This window comes from Gossypium hirsutum, chromosome D11, assembly GCF_007990345.1.
Source record: "Gossypium hirsutum isolate 1008001.06 chromosome D11, Gossypium_hirsutum_v2.1, whole genome shotgun sequence".
Classification (NCBI taxonomy): Eukaryota; Viridiplantae; Streptophyta; class Magnoliopsida; order Malvales; family Malvaceae; genus Gossypium; species Gossypium hirsutum.
In genome coordinates, this window is record NC_053447.1 from 25,578,297 (window position 1) to 25,594,733 (window position 16,437).

Here is a 16,437-nt window from a genome sequence, read left to right on the forward strand (position 1 = left end):
ATATATATCTGCTTTATGTAAAGAGATCTGTTTTTTAGTAAAATTGTTCTAATAGAATTGAATCAGAATCAACGACTCTTTTTACATTCATTCCATTCATCTGCATTACATTTCATTACATCATATGCATTAAAGTCCACCAAAAGATCCTAATTTTTTTTTAAATATTTCAGTTAATCTGGAAACCGACAAAAACCTACCTACCAAACATCGTTACAGTACCCAAGCAAAGACAACAGACATGGACCAAAGATTAGAGAGACTTGAACAACTTCAATGGGAGATGCAAGACCAACTACAAATGCAAATGCAAGAGCAGCTGGCTAAGATCCAAAAAGATATGATGGAAAAAGTGCTAGAATCTCAAAAAAACATAATGAATCAGTTGAACCATTTATTGGCTGGGGGAATGGATAAGGGAAAAGGTCCCGTGGCCAATCCTGGGGAGGATAGTGAGGAGCCACTGTATCTTCTGGGTTTTACTCCACCAAATGTACAAACCCAAGCTGAAATGTACCCAATGAGACCATTCGTCACAATTAAACCTCAACAATTTTAGGCTGGTACTTCGATGCCAATACCATTCAAGCTGGATCAAGTTCAAACCTAGGAGATAACCCAATTAATCCTGTTATCCCTGATTTTGATGAAGTGGAAGAGAAGGAAAAGCAAAGGCAGAATTGCCAAAATAGTTGGAGGACAGGTGTAAATGGCAAGAGGAAAAATTCAAAGCAATAGAAAGCACTGATAGTCATTATGGAATTGACGCTAAATATCTGAGCTTGGTTCCAGACTTAGTACTTCCTTGCAAATTTAAAATGCCAAATTTTGAAAAATACAATGGGACAAGTTGCCCTGAGGCTCACATTACCATGTTTTGTAGATGGATGACTGGAGATGTCAACAATGATCAACTGCTAATACACTACTTCCAGGACAGCCTGGTGGGGGCAGCATCCAAATGGTACAACTAATTGAGCCGTACTAGGATTGGTTCATGGAGGGACTTAGCTTAAGCATTCATGAAGCAGTATAGTCATGTAACAGATATGACTCTTGATAGAATTACTCTATAGAACATGGAGAAGAAACCGAATGAGAGTTTTAGGAAATATGGGCAGAGTTAGAGGGAAGTTTCCATCCAAGTTCAGTCACCACTCCTAGAAAAAGAAACTACGGTACTCTTTATCAACAAGCTAAAAGCCCCGTTCATATCATATATGCTAGGAAGTACTACAAAAAGTTTTTCAGATATAGTCATGAATGACGAGATGATTAAGAATGCCATACGAAGTGGGAAGATAGATGCCGGAGAAAGTAACAAAAGGTCGGCCTCGAGGAAAAATTAAAATGAAGTGAACAACACAAGTACATATAATAAGGGTTACTCTAAATCGATTACTGTAAGTCAGCCAAGAAAGGTGGCTGCTGGTCAATAAGGTTCATCAAGACAAGAATCCGGCACAAAGCAAAACACTGAGAAGCTCCAATTCATGCCAATCCTAATGTCGCATAGGGAGCTGTATCAGAGTTTATTTGATGCACACATTGTTTCCATTTTCTACTTAAAACCTCTACAACCCCCGTACCCCAAATGGTATGATGCAAATGCCCAATACGAATACCATGTAGGAATTACGGGGCATTTTATAGAAAACTGTACTGCCTTTAAAAAGTTAATCAAAAGGCTCATTAATATGGGCATTGTCAATTTCGATGATTCATCCAGTATGAAAAATCTGCTGCCCAATCATGGTGATAATGAGGTAAACATAATGAGTGAAAATATGGGGAGAAGAATCAAGGTAGATATTGCAGAAGTAAAAATTCTTTTGAGATGGGTCTAGAAGGAGATGTCAAGAAGGGGGTTAATTATTTCAGATTCAGAAAGAAGTTATGAAAAGAGAGGAAACTATTGTGAGTTTCATCATGAAGTGGGACAAGAGATCTAAGAGTGCATAGAATTCAGAGTCTTGGTTCAGGACATGATGGATAATAAAGAGTTGGAATTCCTTGAGGAAGTTACAGGCCCGGAAGGAATGTTAGGGAATTTAAATGTTAATGCCATATACGAAGAAGCAACTGAAGGAGGGACCTTGTTAGATATCTGCCCTTATGAGCCTAGGAGCGTACTAAACAATTGGACTACAGAAGAAATTCCTGTAGTTTTTAGAACTTACCCAGAGTAATGTTCAAAACACTCTTATTGGTTTTAGCCTAGAAGTGATAAGAACCCCTTTGTGAAATAGGCTCATGTCTAAACATCATTATTTTTAATGAAGTACATCTTTGCATTTATTTTGTGCAAATATTCTTTCGTTCTTTTCATATGAGTAATTATTCTTTCATTCTTTTGAATATTTTCTTCCAAATTTTCTTTCATTTCATTCATAATCATATTGTATAAATAATTATTCTTAAATTCATACATTCTTTGTATATTCTTTTGTACCTACAATAGGTCCCTAGATATTAATGACATGAGTGATGCTGCTACAGACTTAGAATTTTCTTTTAAACAAGACTTGTGTTTAGAGGGATCCCATGACTTTGAAGATAACGTAGACTGTGGCTTATCTCCGAACTTGTTAAGGATGGTAGAACCAGAGGAGAAACAAATCCTACCTCACAAAGAATCAATGGAAATTGTGAGCTTGAAAGAAGGAAAAGAGGTGAAAATTTAAACTGACATTACCCCAAAGACGAAGCGAGACCTCATTGAATTACTCCAAGAATTCAAAGATGTCTTCGCATGGTCATACCAAGAAATGCCCGGGTTGAGTACGGGTATTGTAGTACACTGCCTTTCTATAAAAGAGGACTGTAAGCCAGTTCAGCAGAAACTCCGGAGGATGAGGCCTAATATTGTGCTAAAAATAAAAGAAGAAGTCAAAAAGCAATTTGATGCTGGGTTCTTACAAATGGTCAAATATTTAGAATGGGTAGCCAACATCGTCCCAGTCCCTAAAAAAGATGGGAAAGTACGTATGTGTGTGGATTACAGGATATTGAACAAAGCCAGCCCAAAATACAATTTCCCATTGCCTCACATTGACATTTTGGTGGATAATACAACAGGCTACTCACTGTTTTCCTTCATGGACGGCTTCTGTAGATACAATTAGATAAAGATGCATCCCGAAGACATAGGAAAGACTACATTCGTAACCCTATTGGGAACGTTTGCCATAAAGTGATGCCATTTGGATTAAAGAATGCGGGAGCAACGTATCAAAGAGCCATGGTAACCTTGTTCCATGACATGATGCATAAGGAAATCGAGGTTTATGTTGACGATATGATTGCAAAATCCAGAACGGAAAAGGAACATGTACAAATCCTGAGAAAATTGTTCTTAAGATTGAGGAAGTTCCAGCTAAAGCTCAATCCAGCAAAATGTATTTTCGGAGCTAGGTCAAAAAAGATATTAGGCTTCATAGTCAGTGAAAAATGAATCAAGATCGATCCAGACAAAGTCAACGCGATATAAGATTTACCTTCACCACATACTCAGAAGGAAATTCAAGGTTTTCTAGGAAGATTGAATTACATTACCTGGTTTATTTCGTAATTAATCAAGAAATGTGACCCCATATTCTGTCTTCTAAAGAAACATAATCCAAGTGTATAAGATGAAGAATGTCAAGAAGCTTTTGACAAGATAAAACAGTATTTGTCTAATACTCCAGTACTGTCACCACCTAGCCCAGATAGGCTATTGATATTGTATTTAATAGTGTTTGATAATTCCATGAGATGTGTGCTAGGCCAACATGATGAGACAGGAAGGAAAAAAAGAGTGATATACCATCTCAGTAAGAATTTCACTAATTGTGAAATGAGATACTCGCCTATTGGGAAATTATGTTGTGCCCTAATCTGGACAACTTGGAGACTAAGGCAGTACATATTGTACCATATGACTTGGCTAATTTCAAAATTAGACCCTTTAAAGTATATGATGGAGTCGACTGCTTTGAATGGGAGGATGGCCAAATGGCAGATTTTGCTTTCCAAATTTGACATACTTTATGTGAGCTAGAAGGCTGTAAAAGGGAGTGCAATAGCGAATTTTCTAGCTAGTAGAGCCTTGGAGGATTACGAGCCTTTAAATTTCGATTTTTTGAATGAAGACTTGATTTATGTGGCAACCACTGAAGAAAATTCCCACGTGGATCGCATTCGGAAGTTAAACTTTGACAGAGCTTGAAACGCTGTGGGCAATGGAATTATGGCAGTCTTAGTATCCCCAAGCAGAGATCATTATCCTATTGCTAGTAAATTGGGTTTTGATTGCACAAACAACATAGCAGAATATGAAACGTGCATCATGGGCACTCATACAGCCATAGAATGTAAAATCAGAGTGCTAAGGGTATATGAGGATTCTGTATTGGTGATATACCAACTCAAATTGGGAATGGGAGACAAGAAATCCCAAATTGATTAGTTATCGAAAGCTGGTTCTCGAATTGATTAATGAGTTTGATAACATTACTTTTTGCTATCTCCTACAAGACCAGATGGCTGACGCGTTGGCTACTCTAGCTTCTATAATCAAAGTGAGCAAACTAGAGGACATGAAGCCTATCCAGATAAGCATTTATGAGACCCCTGCTCATTACTACAGTATCGAGGAAGAGGAAAGGGATGACCATCCTTGGTACCAAGATATACTGCAATATGTTAAGAATCGTGAGTACCTTGACTAGGCAACAAAGAATGATAAGAGGACATTGAGGAGACTAGCCATTGACTATGTCTTAGATGGAGAGATTTTATACAAAAGGGGAAAGGATCAGGTCCTATTAAGATGCGTGGATGCTGTAGAGGCTAGGAAAATCTTGGAGAAGTCCATGAGGGTATCTGCGGAACGCATGCCAATGGCTAGACAAATTATGAGATCGGGTATTACTGGTCCACCATGGAAGGAGATTGTATCAATTATGCCAAGAAGTGCCATAAATTCCAAATTTATTGAGACAAAATACACGCACCTCCTTCACCTCTTCACGTTATGACTTCTCCATGCATTTCTCTATGTGGGGCATTGATGTCATTGGGCCAATATCGCCGAAGGTATCTAATGAGCATTGTTTCATCTTCGTGGTCATTGATTACGAGCAATAACAACTCAAACATTAAGGGATCATTCTCATGACATTCTGCATTCATTCATACACATCTAGTTAGGAGATTTTGATTCATTCCAATCATAACATCCTAATCACTAGGCATAAATAGGCCCATGAAATGGATTTTACAGGACATGTTCCTCAGAGAAGAGATCGGTGAAACCATAAATCCTATACCGCTGAAGTTGCAGTGGGATGGATTAAAGTCATTATGGCAAATCTTATCTCCCTGAAGTTACAGTGGAGCAAACTGAAGATAGCGAATCTTATTTTCCTGAAGTTGCAGTGGAACATATTGAAGCTATAAATTGCAGATCTTATCTCTCTGAAGTTGCAGTAGAGAAGATTATATCAAACTTTATATCCCTGAAGTTGCAGTGGAGCAGGTTGAAGATACCAATCTTATCTCCCTGGAGTTGCAATGTGCGGATTAAAATGACAAATCCTATACCTCTAAAGTTGCAGTAGGTCGAACCAAATTCACCAACGCCAAATCTTATCTCCCTGAAGTTGCAATAGAGCAGATTGAAGCTACTAATCCTATCTCCCTAAAGTTGCAGTGGAACTGATTAAAATGAAAAATCCTATACCTCTGAAGTTGCAATAGTTTGGATCAAATTCACCAAAGCCAATCCTTATCTCCCTGAAGTTGCAGTGGAGTAGATTAAAGCTACTAATCCTATCTCTCTGAAATTGTAGTGGAGCGGATTAAAATAATGAATCCTATACCTCTGAAGTTACAGTAGGTCGGATTAAATCTACCATAACAAGTCTTATATCCTTGAAGTTGCAGTGGAGCAGATTGAAGCCACCAGCCTTATCTCCCTAAAGTTGTAGTGGAGCAGGTTGGAGATACCAATCTTATATCCCTGAAGTTGCAGTGGAGCAGATTGAAGCTACTAAACCTACTTCCCTGAGGATGCTGTGGAGTAGATTAAAACAATGAATCCTATACCTCTGAAGTTACAGCGGAGTGGATCGAAGCAATAAGACACAGTGGATTAGAGCAGTACCAAGAAGTCAAGACTCGGTGAGATCGGGAAAAAATTGTCCTTTTGGAAGTCTTTGCTCCATTCTCGTTACATGACAATGAGTAAAGAGGGGTAGCTGTAAAACCCAAATTCTACCCGGGCCCATTAAACCCAAACTAAAATAAACCAAATATAAAATTCCAAATAAAATAACACCAGTCCAAATAAAAAAAACAAATAACTAAAACCCAAGTCCAAACATAATAAACCTAACCAAAATAATAAACCCAAATGGCCCAAATCATTAACCTAGCCCAGAAAAATACACAGTAGCAAACCCTAACTCAGCAAGCTGTTCGCGTGCCGCTCCTCCCTCACACAACAGCCATGTGCGCCACCCATCCCTCGTGCCCCGCCACGTCAGTACAACTGGTTTGTTCCTACAAAATACACACACAAACGAGCAATGACAAAAAAAAAGGGAATAACATAAACAAAGGCAACAACAGCAAATAGCAAACTGTGAAAAATAGATTTTATTTTTTTATTTATTTTCTCCTTTTTTTCGTTTCGGCTATAAAAGCCGATTACAAAATCTGTAAAGAAAAAAAAAAGAAATGGAAGAAGGAAAAAAGAATCAAAATTTTCTAAAAGTGATTTGAGACATTTTTTTCTTTTCGTTGCTTTTCTTTTCTGTTCTGGACTCATCTATTTATTTACTCATTGTATGTAAAAAAGGGAAAAAAAAATGATTTAGAGGTAAGAAAATTACCTAGTGGTGTCGAATCCTTGCTCACTCCGTCACAATCGGAGTTCAGGCCAGGATCGATTGGCCTTCGAACGACCAGGCTCTAAACAGCGTGCAGCTAGGGTTTTTATTTGATTCAAAATGGCTAGAAACCTGTTTACTTTTCTTTTTTTTTAGTTTTATAAAGGCCATGCAACGGCACCGTTTAAAGTCTATTTCAATGGCTCCAAAATGGTGTTGTATTGAGCCTTACCTGATGACCCGACCCAGAGGCGGCTGAGGATTTACATTTCTGTTTGTTTCACAGTTGTTTGTTTCAAAACCTATATCTGTTTATCTGTCTTCTTGTTGCCGTTGAGTCCAGGGAGGACGTTAGGCGTTGTGTGAAGACGTTAGGATAACAGGCCAGTCTTAGGTACCAGAAATAAACGTTATGGAGCAAATCGAGTGTCAGTTTAAAGATAAAACTTGTGATCATATTACGCATATAGACTCTAAAAATGAAAACAACATTTCATCTCTGAGTAAGGGTATAAATAGTCTTGTTGATATGACTTCTTTTTATTTTGGTAGGTTATTTAGTAAAGTAAGTTCTGTAGAAGAAAAAATAAATAACTTAGGTAATATAAAAGATTTAGACTTAAACCATGAGTCTAAAGAAATATTAACTAGTGTTAATAATAAACTAGATCAGGTTTTAAATAATAACATTGAGTCCGATGTAAATTTAGTAGGGTTATTTACGACACTGGTCCCTCTGCTTTGGTTCGTTTTTTTAATTCCATTTTTTTTATTTTTTATTTATCTTGTTTATTTTGAATACTGTTCATTTTGGTCTATATTGTAATGCAGCGTTTTGGTGGGCAGGAAATATTTCTCACTTAGTCCCCCATATTATTCGCGCGCTTCATTTTGCCCCTCAACTTTATTTTATTTTTGTTTTTCCCTTCTGATTTTGTTTTAAATTCAATTAAATCCCTACTTACCCAATTAAATTATTTAAGCTTTATTTATTAATTTATTTAACTATTTGTTATCCTATTATTTTTAATGAGCTCAAACTTAATATTAAATACTTTTTTTCATATTTTTTTATTTATATATATTATTTAGTTTAAACCATTTTTTATATGTTATTTTAAAATTTGTTTATTTTTAATTTGTTTTATTTTAAAATTTCTCTTATATATATTACATTAAACTTTTATATGATTATTTTAACTTGCTTTGTAAATTATTTATTTTAAAATTTCTCTTATATATATTACATTAAACTTTTATATGATTATTTTAACTTGCTTTGTAAATTATTTATGTTGAGTTGCTTTGTATATTATTTTATTTTAAGTTATTTTATAAATTAATTATTTTAAAATTATCCTATACTATTTGCTTTAATTCGATTTATATTAGCTATTTAAAACTCATTTTCATGTACTATTTATTTATTTTATCACTTATTTAAATTGTTTTACATATCTATTTTTAAACCCTATTTTATATATACTTTGTTTATTTAAATTTTTTATATATATTATTATATATTATTATTTATATTAAAATTATCATTTCATATGTATTACTTATTTAGACTAATATATATTATTTAGTATATTACTTATTTGATTTCCTTCTTATGCAACATTTACTTTAAAAATTCATTTATATATTATTTTTTATTTTTTTTTTCTAACCCTATTTTTTTTATCTATTTCAAGTTTTCATATTAATCACTTATTTAATAAATTTTAATAAGTATAATTTATTGATTATATATGGATGATTTGAAATTTCCCTTCTTTCATACCATTCATTTTTTAGTTATTTAAAAACTTGTACATTTTATTTGTGTTTGTGTTAATTTGCTTGGTATTTTTTTAAATTAGCTTTTTCATTAGCCTTCAAATATTAATGTTGATATTTACATAATATGTGATGCTAGATTATTACTCTTATGTGTATTGTATTGCTTATTTGTATTTATTGATTATTTGTAGTTCATTAGAGTACATTTTAGTTTACAAATTATCGCTTCACATAGTACATTATTATTCCATCTCGCTTTATTCGCTCAAAAAGTTGCGTTTAATATAGTTTAAGTTTTGAAATCATTTTATTCAAAAGCTTTGAAGATAACGCAATACTCGGTATTTGGGATCTTCGAGAAGATTGAGGCCTAACTTATTGGATTTCAATTTTCCTCGTTGAATCTAAGTAATCGAGTATCTTTTTAAAAAAAAAATCAAAACACATAAATAAAAAAGCTCATTCCTGGGGATTCGATACGTTGTGTCCTAACTCATTGGATATGACATTTTATTTTCTCGAGATGATGATTTTTTTAAAAAAAAGGCAATATTCTATGTTTGGAATGTTGAGAAATTGAGCCCTAAATTACTGGGCTTCGATTTTTCATCTGACTTAAACAATTGAATATCATTTTTAAACTTCATTGCATGAGTTTTAAAAATCAAAAGACAAACTCATTTTTGAGGATGAGAAATATCATATCCTAACTCATTGGGTGTGACATTTTATCTCTCCGAAATAAGAGAGTCTTAGCATGTAATTTGATTTATACAAGTGTTTTTTTAAATAAAAGGATCGTATTTTAAAATCTTTGCAAATTTTCAATATTAAGACACCAATTAATAAAAAAGGTACCAATTTTGGGTGTATCAAGGGTGCTAATCCTTCCTCGTGCGTAACAGACTCCCGAATCCATTTTCTGGATTTTGTAGACCAAAAATTATCATTTTAGTAAATTTAAACTTTTATTAAAATGATTAAATTATGAGGTGATCCGATCACACCTAAATAAAAAGGATTGGTGGCGACTCTGTTTTCATTTTTCAAAATCCAAGTCGACCCATTTTACAAAAAAAAGTGGTTTCGACACTTAGGTTAGAATTAATTTAGTGCTTGCCTCCCTTGGGTACAATCCTCAGAGTACTTCCCTACTCCGTTGTAACTATATTAAGACCTAACCCATATATTTGCGGTTACCACTTTTCTCATCTTTTGTGCAGAATTTCTTCTCTAGACATTGGTACGTTCGGTGGCGGTCAATTATATTCGTCGGAAGTACCAAAACTCGAACGACATAATGGCAAGGCTGTCTGCCTAGCCTACAGCTTTAAAGAACGAGTATGGGTATGCTTAAACTGAAATTAATCATCTTAAGGATAAGGTTGGGCACTTCGAGAAGGAAAAATCTGCCTTCGAGGAGAGGTCTAAGGCCCAAGAGGAAAGGCACAAAGTTGAAGTAGAGCAGTTGCGCCAATCCCAAAAGGAGGCCCTGAGAAAATATCAAGAAGATACCTAGAAAAATCTCATTGAGGCTCTTCCAAAGTGGAAAGTGAACTTAATCCTTTCAACCAGAGCAACGTAAGCTTCGAGCGTTTAAAGGGCGTTTCCATGGACTCACTCAACTTTGATGTTTACAATCCCGAAAGTGAAGAGTGGGAAGCCTTTCAGGAGGAGTGGAGATAGTCTACTGTCTCTTTTGTCCCACCCATGCTCATTGCTGAGAGTGCTGAAGGGGACATAGTAGGCGTGGAACAAAATTTTGAAGGTCACCCCAAACAATCGAAATTCCCACCTTACCTTGCTTTACCTTGTACTTTTTATTTAGTTATCTTCCCTTTTTTTTTACCGCATCTTTTATCAACGAAATGATCCTTTTACCTTTCCTTTGCGTCTTTATTCCATCTTTAACGTTTTGATCATTTAACTATTAAAGAAAAATCAAATTTCATGGTAAGAAGAGTCTACCATTCTTTAGGAACTAAGCCAGGCTTGACACACTATGCATATAGGGCTCCTTTATCTTTTATAGTCTGAGGGTCGCCTAAATCTAGGCTTTGATACCAAATCATGTAAAACCCTAAACCCAACTCAATTCACTAGATCTAGAGCTTGGGTGTTACATTACTATTACAGACTTCATACTTAAAACATACAAATCTTCAAAGAAATACATCTTATTAGTAATACTGCCTAACAGAGTTACAGTTGGGCGAACAATGTGTACAGAACTTATAAATATAGTTACACATCACATTGGTTCATACTGTCCCACTTATTTAACCTTTAAGTAATATTACTAACGTAGATAATTTAGCCAACACAACTGAGTTATCCTAAGGCTTATAAATAAATTTTTGAGACTTGTTTAACCTGCTATACCAAATTACTGCAAATCACTCGTCAGAGCTGAACATATATATGTATCCATCTGTGTCAAGTTACTCGTCTGGGTTAAACATTTTATTGACACGTCAAGTAGCTTGGGAAGAATTGTAACATATAGGTCAAGCTACCCGTCTGGGCTAAACCTTTAAATGACCTTGGGTTGCTCGTTCGAGCTAAATATATGTAAGTGTCAGGTTACCCGTCTATACTAAACCTTTATTGACACTTCAGATAGTTGGCCAAAGCTGTATACATGTAAAACGTGCCTTGTAGTAAGTGTTTTCCTTTCTCTTTTAAAAAATAATATAGATCAGAAAATAAAAGAAAAGCACATATACTCAAATGTTTTCTTTCAAAATATATTAAAAAGTCGGCCGCCAAAACTAAGAGGCATAGAGGAGAAGATGGAAAGGGAGGGGAGAGGGAGAGGGAGAGGGACTGGGGGGATTTTTATTTAATATTAATATAATTATATTTATTTAATATTAATAAAATATTACTATAAAATTTAAATTTATTATTATATTTTTTGAAAATATTTATATATACTTATATATTTTAAATATATATTATTTATTATCAACAATATTTTTTATTTTGACATATTTTAAATTTATTATATATATTTGAAAATACTTATGTATTTTTATATATTTCTTTGATTTTTTCCAAGTTAGGATAAAATTGAGGCTATTTGTAAATTTAGAAGGTTAGCTTTTTAAAATTATGACTAAATTGATATAATATGTAAAAGTTGAGGACTAAATTTATTATTCTATCAATTTTTAACTGCCACGTCAACTTACCATTTGTGATTTTAACATCAATGATCAAAATAATCGAATTATATAACGTGGGTGCTTAAATAACAATTTTTTTTATTTGAAGTGTTTAAAATAAAAAATTTTGATAGTTGAGTAATTATTAGTTTACCCAGAAAAATTATGAACATAGGAGTAATTATTGTATTAAATTCTATAAAGATCAAATAATAGTAAAATAAGAACGAAAAGAAAATTTACAAATGACCATCTCGTTCACTTATAGGAAGAATTTTAACATCTGGTTTTGGTAAAAAAAATAGAGGATATGAATAATTTTCAGAACTTTCTTAACTTTTAAGAATTTTATGAATTCTTTAAGCTTTTTTTCTTTTAGAATTTTAAGGTTTATTTAGTAAAAAAACATTGAAATGTTTTACATCTTCATGATTTCATTTTTTTATAATATCAGAAAATAAATTCTAAAATTTAAAGTTTTTAAAGATTTTTTTTTTGTTTCTGGAACTGCATGCATTTCTATGATTTTTTAATTAAAATTCCCTTTTATTTATAACTTGGCATTGATGATGTGGCTTTGAGGTAACATTTTGGATACATAATAAGTTTTATTGACCTCTTATTGTTGCATAAAATTTTTTTAAAGAAAGTATGGGTTGGGATAACATGATAAATAAAATGAAAATATTCATACTAAATTAATAAAAAAAATCGAGGTATTAAAATGATAATTTAGGTATGAAGCCTTTAAATTTTAATGAGTATATAAAATTTTAAAGGAGCCTCTTAACTTCGAAAAGAAAAAAAATTTAGTCCCAAAAGGTTTGAAAAATACTCACTTATTTTCTAAGATTTGATGAAAAATACACAAATTTACCTAAAATTTATTTATTAAAAGAATTTTAAATGAATGAAGCGCTTCACCCTTATTAATTATTTTATTTTTTATCTTCAATGATTTTCAATTAAAAATAATAATTTTTAATCAATTATAAAAATACTTAATTATTGTTAAATTGAATTATAAGTCGCTTTATATTCAAATATAATCATTTATTAATCATAACATATTTTCAATTAATATATATGTAAGTTATCTTCTTGCTATTAGGAGTACAACCACATTGTAATTACAAAATGTATATTTAAATAATTATAACTAGAATTAAACATTGATAACTAAAATATATTTAGACATACACAAAAAATATTCTATACTGTACCCAAATATTATGGGACATAAATCAAAATAAATATATACTAATAACACACATGGTTTATACAGAGTGCGACTTAAATTGAAATCTTAAAGTTGTGAGGTCTTTAACCTTGTCCATTAAGTTAGGACCTTGTTAGCTGTAAGATTATTTTTTTCAAAAACTGTTAGTTATGATAATTACTTTTTGTTTGTGTTCTCTTTTATTTTCTTTTATTTGTTTTTTTTAATAAATTTTCATGCAATATATCTGAAGGTAGCTTCAAACCTGAGGAAAAAAATGAACATTCTTGAAATCATAGGGAAATACGTATATTTTATACTAACACTAAGGGGTAAGTGCCGTTTACCCAATTTTAAAATTAAAGATAAAATTTATAATGACTATTTTAGTTAATTTATATTTAATCTTTCACTTAAAAGTATTGAAATTATAATATATTAATAATAGTTTGTATTTTATCATTTTTTTATCGATTAAAAGTATTGGGTACAATATTAAAGTACATTTTATTCTCAAGAAAAGAACGTAAATTCGAATCTACATTGTGCAGCTTAGGGAAAAGGTCCTAAATAGGATTTCATTCCATTTGAAGAACAAATAATTTATGTACTTACTAAGCCTATGATACCAGCTAATTTTGACAAGTTGAGGAGTAAGCTTGAAGTAGTTGCATACACTGGTGTGCAAAAGTTTGAACGAGATGAATAAAACCAGGGGAATGTTAGAGATCAGTCATAAGTCGGTAAGCCACTAGGGTTGGTTTGTAGAAAAATCTGGTACGGTTGTTACAGGGTTGTTAGTCTATTAGTTAGTCAAAGTCATCAGTTAGTCAATTGTAAGCTTTGAATGGTTTCAGAATAAGAAGAGAAATAAAATAATCATCTTTACTCAGTCTCTCATATTTTCCCTTGGTTTCTTAGTTACCAAACAGTCGGTTTTACAAAGCAATGACAGCAAGGTAATGATACCAAATTCTATGACAAGAATTTTGTTTAAAATTAGCGTTCATAACTTTTTTATTTTAAACCTTGTAATTTCACTTACAACACAACTTATTCAATGATGGAACTTGTCGAAACTATTTTTTGGAAAGGTCGTCGACTTTTATTTAAAACGAAAATGGAGTCGTCACAGATCATTTTTATGAGGTGTGATCGGATCACCTCGTAATGATTTAATTTATTAAAACAACAATTTTAGTCTACGAAATTCAGAAAAATGGGTTCGGGAGTCGGTTACGTACGAGGAAGGATTAGCACCCTCGTAACGCCAAAAATTAGTACCTAATTGATTAATTAATGTCTTAATGTCGAAAATTTCAAAACTTTGAAGAGATTCAAAATACGATCCTTTGTTAAAATATCGCTTAATTGAAAATTCTTTAGAAAAGGGCGTATTTCACGTCAATCGAGGAAAAAATTATATCCCGTGAGTTAGGACGTAATGTCTTGAATCCCCGAAACGAGAATAAATACAAAAGTTTTATTACTTTAAAAGATATTTGATTATCTCGGCTTTAGAAAAGGAATCATATTCCGTAAGTTAGAACACGATCTTTTCTTAATTTCTTAAATTATTAAAACTTATGTTTGAAAAAAGGTCGTGTATTCGGATTTATTGAGAAAATTGAAATCCCGTAAATTAGAGAACGACCTTTCGAATTCTAAAATACGAAATATTGCTTATTAAAAAAATTTTATGTATTGGATAATGATTTTTGTAACACGAATTGGTAGAAATAAAGTACAATGTTAATATGCATAATAGAATAATAAATGCGTCAATACGAATGATAATTGAAAAGACGAAAATTGAATAAAATAAATAGAACAAACAAGCTAATAAAAAAATAAGTAAAAAAGAAAATATATATATAAAAAAATTAATAGTGAACAAATGAATAAATAAATACTATGTAAATTAAAAAGATAATAATGATAATAATAATATTAATAATAATATGAATAATAAATAATAAACAATCTAGAGTTTGAAAATATATAAAAAGATAGAAATAAATAAAACGATATAATAAAATAAATGTATTTTAAAATATTTAGGTAAAAAATATAATAGAAATAATAATTGCGAAACTCATTAATTTAATAATATGGTAATAATAATGAGTAAATAAATAGAAAGGGGAAAATAATAATAGTAATAATAACATTAAATTGATTAATTTAATACTAAAATAGCAAAAATAACAAAAAAATGACTAAATTGAAATTTAAAACAAAGATTTGGGGGCAAAATAGAAATAAATAAAAAGGGAAGGACTAAGCTGAACGCACTAATAACAGGGAGAGACTAAACAGGAAATTCTCCCTTCTCCTCCAAAATGGTGTCGTTCAGATATGGACTAAAACGTAATCGAAATAAATTATAGGATAAAAATTAAAAAAATAAAAGAACTTAATTACAAAATAATTAAAAAGCGGAAGGACTATTCGCGCAAACAGACCCCCTTTAAAAAACATGTGGATCCTAGGAGATCCGAGTCGGGTTGTCGGGTCATCCTTGAAACGACGCCGTTTTGGGCTTAGGGTGTTTATATAAGTTTAAAAAAAACCTAAAAAAAACCATTTGCAACCTCCCCTTAAAAAAAAACCTTTCTTCTCTCTCAGCCCTCCCTCTCCGGCCTAGCTCCAGTCGTCGGTCCGGCTAATCGCCGCCGTGCCGGCGCCACCATCTGCGATGGCCGAAAAACACCAAAAACCCCTTTTTTGTTCTTTTTTCGAGTAGAAACCCGATTTGGGGGTGAAATGCCTTAAAAAAGCCCTAAAAATCCAAAAAAAAAAATCAAAGAGAACCTTTCGATCCTGTCTTCTCTGATCGCAAGAAAGGTAAAAAATTTTGTATTTTTTGAATATATACGTATATATATATGCTATATCTAAAATAAATATGCGAAGAAAGACAACAATATACCTCTGTTTTTAAAAAAACTATGGCATTTTTTTTTATATCTTTTTCTTTCGATCTGCCCTTTTTTTGTCTATTTCTCCCTCTTTCAAGAATACATTTTAATCCGGCCTTTATAGTCAATTTTTACATATTATTTTTATCTATTTCTCTACTATTTGCTGTTACGTGCTTGTTCTTCTTTGCATGAGGTGGCAGAGGCTGACGGTGGTGTCAGAGGGGTCAGGCGCATGCAAAGAGGCAGCGATGCCAACGTGGCATGCGGCTAGGGTTTTTGCCCTTCGTTTTTTGGCTGAAAATTAGTTTAGTTTTAGGCCATTTAGGCTTTAGGGTTTTTAGTTTTTTTTTTAGGTTTTGTAATTTAGGTAATAGGTTTTAGATTTGGGCTGGTAATTTGGGTCTAGTTTCTTTGTAATGGACTTTAACTATTTTTTTTTGGTTTGTTTGTTTTTTGTTGGGCCCGGG